The sequence below is a fragment of the Ascaphus truei genome, unplaced genomic scaffold, assembly GCF_040206685.1.
Source record: "Ascaphus truei isolate aAscTru1 unplaced genomic scaffold, aAscTru1.hap1 HAP1_SCAFFOLD_553, whole genome shotgun sequence".
In the NCBI taxonomy this organism is placed as follows: domain Eukaryota; kingdom Metazoa; phylum Chordata; class Amphibia; order Anura; family Ascaphidae; genus Ascaphus; species Ascaphus truei.
Window position 1 is genome coordinate 168,962 of NW_027456885.1, and position 7,429 is coordinate 176,390.

The window sequence follows — 7,429 nt, forward strand, 5'->3', positions numbered from 1 at the left end:
GAAGCGGGGGTGGAGGGGAGGTGAAGCGGGGGTGGAGGGGAGGTGAAGCGGGGGTGGAGGGGAGGTGAAGGGGGAGGTGGAGGGGAGGTGAAGGGGGAGGTGGAGGGGAGGTGAAGCGGGGGTGGAGGGGAGGTGAAGCGGGGGTGGAGGGGAGGTGAAGCGGGGGTGGAGGGGAGGTGAAGCGGGGGTGGAGGGGAGGTGGAGGGGGGTGAAGGGGGGGTGGAGGGGAGGTGAAGGGGGGGGGTGAAGGGGGGGTGGAGGGTAGGTGAAGGGGAGGGGTGGAGGGGGGTGGAGGTGGAGGGGGGGGGTGGAGGGGAGGTGAAGGGGGGGGGGTTGGAGGGGAGATGAAGGGGGGGGTGGAGGGGAGGTGAAGGGGGGAGGGTGGAGGGGGGTTGGAGGGGAGGTGAAGGGGGGGGTGGAGGGGAGGTGAAGGGGGGGGGTGGAGGGGAGGTTAAGGGGGGTTGGAGGGGAGGTGGAGGGGAGGTTAAGGGGGGGGTGGAGGGGAGGTTAAGGGGGGTTGGAGGGGAGGTGAAGTGGAGGGGGGGTGGAGGGGAGGTGAAGTGGAGGGGGGGTGGAGGGGAGGTGAAGTGGAGGGGGGGTGGAGGGGAGGTGAAGTGGAGGGGAGGTGAAGTGGAGGGGGGGTGGAGGGGAGGTGAAGTGGAGGGGGGGTGGAGGGAGGGGAGTGTGTGTGTGGCTCTGTGCCCTGTATGGATTGTATATGTGCTTCTTTGCATGGCTCTGTGCCCTGTATGGATTGTATATGTGCTTCTTTGCCTGGCTCTGTGCCCTGTATGGATTGTATACGTGTTTCTTTGCATGTATTTGCTGTTTGTAAGCGTGCGTGTTTTCCTTGGCGTTAGCGTGTTTATTCTGACACCGTGTACGTAAACTCTTTGGGGGCGATGCACTAAGCGGTGATAACGGCTTTTAAGGCTGATACAGGCTGTTGCGCGATTCACCGCGCAGTGAGAACAGCGCTTTATATAAATAATAAATGATCGGAAACGTTCTTTCCGTGCAAAAAAAATGGTCTTATTTGTAATTCTTTGAAACTTGAACGCCCTAAATAACCAGAGGAACGTGACTTTAACTGTAGCGGCGCCGGGGGGGTGGTGGTGGAGGGGAAGTGAGTGAGGGGAGGTGAAGGCCGCTCACTCACCCGTCCGGCAGCTCCCTCACCCGTCCGGCAGCTCCCACGTGGAGGTGGAGGTGGAGGTGGGGGGGGGGGGGGGTGAAAGCGCGGGAAACAGGGAGAGGCGGAGGAAGAGGCGGAGCCTCCGGGACCGGTGGGGAAGAGAGCGGGAGATGTGCTGCTAACACTGTGAGCCCCGCTAATGTATGTAACACCGTGTGTGTGGGGGGGTTGTGTGTGTTTAGTGATGTGTGTATAGTGATGTGTGTGTGTGTTTAGTGATGTGTGTGTGTGTGTGTGTATAGTGATGTGTGTGTGTGTGTATAGTGATGTGTGTGTGTGTGTGTGTGTAGTGATGTGTGTGTGTGTGTGTGTGTGTGTGTGTGTGTGTGTGTGTGTGTGTGTGTGTGTGTGTGTGTGTGTGTGTGTGTGTGTGTGTGTGTGTGTGTGTGTGTGTGTGTGTGTGTGTGCGCGCGCCCTTCACTCCGCCTCAGGCCAATGAGAGGTGTGCGGGGGCGGGCGGCCCAAGGGAGCAATCTCATTGGCCTGGCCCAAGGTCCAATGAGATTGCCGCTAGGGACACGGGGAGGGGCACAGGGAGACACATACAGACCCGGACACATAGGACACTTTCAGAAATATATAGTAGATATAACATTACGTAAGAGCTGTTTGAATACTTTGAGCTTCAGATAATAAATCTATCACAAAAAATGATAATCAATATATCCCATTAGTCCATTCATTGATTACAATGTTTATTTATTTATTTATTTATTTATAAAATATTTTTCCAGGAAGTAATACATTGAGAGTTACCTCTTGTTTTCAAGTATGTCCTGGGTTAGATTTTCATCTATGAATAAATCATTCCCACATCATATTAATCAATATATCACAAATGATTACTTAGATTATGACTATTCAAAGAATCCCATCCATTTGAAACAGTATCCATATCGTTGAATTCATTTTATTTGCAATAAGAGTGAAAATGAGTCGAGAAAATCTCCTTTTATTCAGAGGTTTTTTTTTTTAACGTTAAAAGGCATTAAAATGACATTATAATGTGTTTTGCAATGGGTCTCTTGCCAGAAGCCCCCCTAAAAATCCTGATACAATGATTATTTTTGTATGTCGACTGAACGCCCCCCCCCCACCAAAAAAAAATAAACCTTTTTTATCTAACAATTTTGTGATCGCACACAGTACAACTGCTTTTAGTTTAAAGACACTTGCTCTATTTAGACCAGGGGTACTCAGGTACTCAACTCCAGTCCTCAAGACCCTCCTCCCCCAACAGGTCAGGTTTGATTTAAGACTATCTTAGCACAGGTAGCTCCACCAGTCCCTGCTTTGACTGAGCCACTGATTGAGCCACCTGTGCTGAAGCAGGGATATCCAAAAAACCTGACCTGTTTGGGGGTCTTGAGGACTGGCGTTAAGCACCACTTATTTAGACACCCTGAAATCCCCTATATACAGAGGGTTGGTGGGGGAGCAGGATTTTAGGGTAACCGTGCTTGTCCGGTCAGCAAGAAGACGCGGTGCCCATCCCTCTACCTGCTTAACCCTTCCCGGGCTGGTGGAGAGACAGGGAGGGTGTGAGAGAGATACTGTAGACAGCGAGAGAGGGGAAGAGAGGGGGAGATGGAGAGAGAGAGAGAGGGCAAAGCAGATAGAAAGTAAATGGGGGGAGCGAAACAGAGGGGGGCAGAGGGGGGAGCTTCACGAAGGGCAGTTGGGGGATCAACGCAGCCGATCCGACATTAACTGCCATTCAATTCAATAGCAGTTATCGGTGCGTTAACCCCCAACAGACCATAGTGAAGCCCCCAGCCTCCCCCCCAAGGAGAGAAAGGGGCAGAATGTCACAAATACATGTCCCCGCCTTCATCCCCCCCCCTCTCTCTCTTTCTTGCTCTCATTCTACCTCTCCCTCCCCCATTTTTCTTTCTCTACACTCCCCCTCTCTTCTTCTCCCCTCTTTCTCACTCTTTTCCCACTTCTGTCTCCCCCTATCTCTATCTCTTCCCTCTCTCTTTCTCATCTCTCTGTCCCTCCTCTCTCTTCCTCCCCACAGTCTCTTCCTCTTCCCTCTTCCCCCCTTTATCGCTTAATCTCTCTCCCTCTCCTCTGTCTCCATCTCCCCGTCATCTCTCACTCTCCCCAAACTCTTTCTTAGAACTCCCTTTATCTCTAGCCTAATCCCTCTCCCCGTCTCCTCCCAAACCATTTCTCTCCCCCACTCTCACGCCTCCCCTCATTCTATCTTTCTCTCTCTCCTGCACTCTCTTTCTTATACCCCGTTCTATCTATGCCCCCACCCTCTCTCTCCTTTCCCTATTTCTATCTTCCTCTCTCTCTCCCTCTCTCCTCTCTCCTCTCTCTCCCTCTATCCTCTCTCCCTGTCTTCTCTCCCTCCCGCTATCCTCTCTCCCTCTCCCCCCTCTCTCTATCTTCTTCTCTCTCTCTCCCTCTATCCTCTCTCCCTCTATCCTCTCTCCCTCTATCCTCTCTCTCCCTCTATCTCCTCTCTCTCTCTCCTCTCTCTGTCTTCTCTCCCTCCCTCCTTCTCTCCTTCCCTCTCTCCCCCCCTCCCTATCTTCTTCTCTCCTCTCTATCTCCTCTCTCTCTCTCTCTCTCTCTCTCTCTCTCTCTCTCTCTCTCTCTCTCTCTCTCTCTCTCTCTCTATCCTCTCTCTCCCTCTATCCTCTCTCTCCCTCTATCTCCTTTCTCCCTCTATCCTTTCTCCCTCTATCCTCTCTCTCCCTCTATCCTCTCTCTCCCTCTATCTCCTTTCTCCATCTATCCTCTATCTCCTCTCTCTCATCTCCCCCTCTCCCTCCCTGTCTCCACATTAGACGCTGACTCCGTCCTTATTTAATGACCAAAAGACAGAGATGAATCTAACGAGATCGCACTCAGAGAGACTGACTTTGAAACCCTGAGAGACTGTTTGTGCTATACACAGAGACAGCCTAAGCAATGCTCTAAGAGACAGCATAAAAGATGACAGGGACCTCACTTAAATTTCAAGCGGTCTCAAAAATGCATGTGTGTATATGTTTTTGTATTTAAGTGTGTGTGTGTGTATATATATATATGTGTGTCTGCATGTGTGTGTGTGTATATATATACATATATATGTGTGTGTGTGTGTGTGTGTGTGTGTGTATATATATATATATATGTGTGTCTGCATGTGTGTTTGTATGTATATGTGTGTGTGTGTGTGTGTGTGTGTGTGTGTGTATATATATATATATATGTGTGTGTGTCTGCATGTGTGTTTGTATGTATATGTGTGTGTATATGTTTATAAGTCTGTACGTATGTGTGTGTGACAGTGTATGTGTCTGAGCGTGCAGATGCATGCGTACTAGTTTATGTGTTTATATATACCTGTGTGTATGCATGTATAGATATGTATATAAAATATGTGTGTTCATGCGTGTGTGACAATGTGTATACATGCATGTGCGTGTCCAACCTTCAGAAGGCCTCCTCCGCCTGGTGGGACCACCTCACCATGACCGAACGCTTCCCTTTCATTAGGTCTGACAGCGGTGTCGAGAGGGTGGCAAATCCTGGTATAAAGCGACGGTAGTAGCCGGCCAGGCCGAGGAAGTCTTTAACCGGTTTCTGAGTTAGCGGCCTCGGCCACTCCCTAATCACCTTAAGCTTTGCGACCTGAGGCTTTACCAGCCCTCTACCAACCGTATAACCCAAGTACTTGGTTTCTTCCAAACCTATGGCACACTTAGGCCAGGTCCCCGCTGGCTACTGCAGCGCCCGCTGTGGGCAGACGCTGCTGGGACAAGATCCGCCCCACAATGGGGCCTGGCCTGCTGCGAGGGGGGGCTGCTACGCTGTGCCGACAGAAACTCCTGCTCTCAAGAAAATTGAGATCAGGAGTCGCGACTGAGCGCTAGGCCACGCCCCCGGCGGTTCAGCCAATGGGGACGAACCTGCCGGGGGACGTCATGGCCGCGCCCCCATCACTCCCCCCCCGTCTTGCGCCCCCTGCCTCGCAGGCGCGCATGCAGCGCAGGCAGCGGGGCCGCAGCCTTAGGCTACGTCCATAGAAGGACAAGCCGCTCTGAGCCGTGCGGACGCTCCGCGCTGAGCCCCTGCATCCTCAATGAGGATGTCTTTAGAGGGGGCTCACGCGAGCGTCCGCAGGCGTGCTGGGGCGCTGGATTTTTCAGCCGACAGTCAAGCTGTTTTTCAGCGCGCTGTCGGCTGAAAACATCCAATCAGCACGAAGCAGCGTGAACGTCACGGCGACGTGACGTCGGCGCCGTGACGTTGACGTCGGTGCGTTGCGGGCGATTGGCCCAGCGACGTCACTGCCCCGCCTCCCTCTGCCTCCCCCCGCCTCCTGATCACGCTCGCTGGCTCGCCTGCATGTACCTGAAATCGCGCAGATTTCAGCAGGCGAGCCTCAGCGTCAGCGCGGCTCCGAACTGCTCCTCCCTCTATGGCCCCAGCCTTAGTAGGGTTTGCCGTCAGACCAGCTTCCTCCAGGGAGTCTAGAACTGCCTGTACCTTTTTCAGGTGAAAGTCCCAGTCATTACTGTGGATGATCACATCATCCAGGTAGCTCGCGGCATATACGTGTGGGGTTTTAACACCCGGTCCATCAACCTTTGAAAGGTTGCCGGAGCCCTATGTAGACGAAGGGTCGTGCCTTATATTGGTACAGCCCGCCTGGTGTGGAAAATGCTGTTTTTTCTTTAGCGGCCTGTGCTAGTGGTACCTGCCAATACCCCTTAGTGAGGTCGAGGGTGGTTAGATATCGGGCCTCACCTGCCCTGTCTATCAGTTTGTCCACCCGGGGCATAGGGTATGTTTCCTGGAACCAGGGTCACGAATGATGTATGAATAATTCCAGTAAGCTTAACTCATGCCTTCCCTCTTCCAAAGCACAACAAGTCCTTTTGTCTTTCTTAGTTTTATTGAGGGAAAATCACAGGAAGAAAGGTGCTTGCAGATGTAGTGTGGGTAGAGAGTGCAGTGTATCAAGATGAGGCAGTGTAAAACAGAAAGGCCTTGCTGGGGTAAATAGCAGGCAGATACTCACTCAGAGTCCAGGGTGAAAAGGAAGTGAGGGGCAAGGGTCACACTAGAAGGGAAGTGAGACTATTCAGCAAGGACAGGGGGTAGGAATAGCCCACTCTCAGCTAGGAGAATATGAGCTGCAGGCAACCAACACTGACTAGGGCTGTGTAAACAACATGTAACAATAATGTTGCCTTTTCACATGCAGCTAGCTGCTGGTACAGGGAAAATAGCAGGCAGCTAAACTAGGGAGACATGAATCCTATGAGCTGCAAAGCGAGACAGAGAAATGTATAATCCTGTTCCACGACAGTATGTGTCAAATTTGGAGACTGCATTTAGTTTCCTAAAATCGTCACAGAGCCTTATTGAGCCATCCGGTTTTGGAACCAGTACAATAGGACTCGACCAGTTACTGAACGATTCCTCGATTATGCCGAGGTCCGACATTTCCTGTACCTCCTCTATAACAGCCTGTCGCCTGGGCTCAGGTAACCTATAGGGCTTAACATGAATGACCTTCCCAGGCTCTGTATGGATGTTATGCTCAATGACCGAGGTTCTTCCAGGTACAGGGGAGAAAACTCTGGCATTGTGCACAAGGGACTCCTTTACCTCTTGTCTCTGAGGGTCAGACAAGGTGGCTGCATTCTCCACCAATTGTGATGCCTCTGTCACGTTGCGGGGGGTCTTGTGTCCCAGATCAAAGGCAGGAAAAGTAGAATTCGTGGAACATGGGTTTATTTACAGGGTTAACTCATAATACAAATGCAAACAGAAAGACTCAACTCCCTTCAGGAGTTCTGACTAATACTGCTTAGTTTCTAACTGACAGGGGGAGAACTAACCTCCTTCCCCACTTTAGTTACCTGAAGCTTTCCTCTGATTTACTTGCAGTCTTTGACTGATCCATTTGCTGTCCTTCACTGGGCTGTCTGTATGTGTGATCTCAGATTAGCACAGCAGCAGCACAGGAAGCTGTCTGTGCTGCCTTTACATTGTAGCTCATAGTTAGGGCTCAGGTAAGGGGGAAGGGAACACACCCTGGAAGGTGCTGGGTCCTATGTACCTCACCTCAAACACCTTTTGCTTGAGCACATCACTATCTATATGTAACGGGTTTCCCCCCCCCCCAAATCGCAGATACAGTGTGGGGGTACAGGGAACATACAATGTTACCATGGGTGTGGTGCATTACCTGTTGGCTCGCAGGAGGGCTGAGCTTCCGCCACG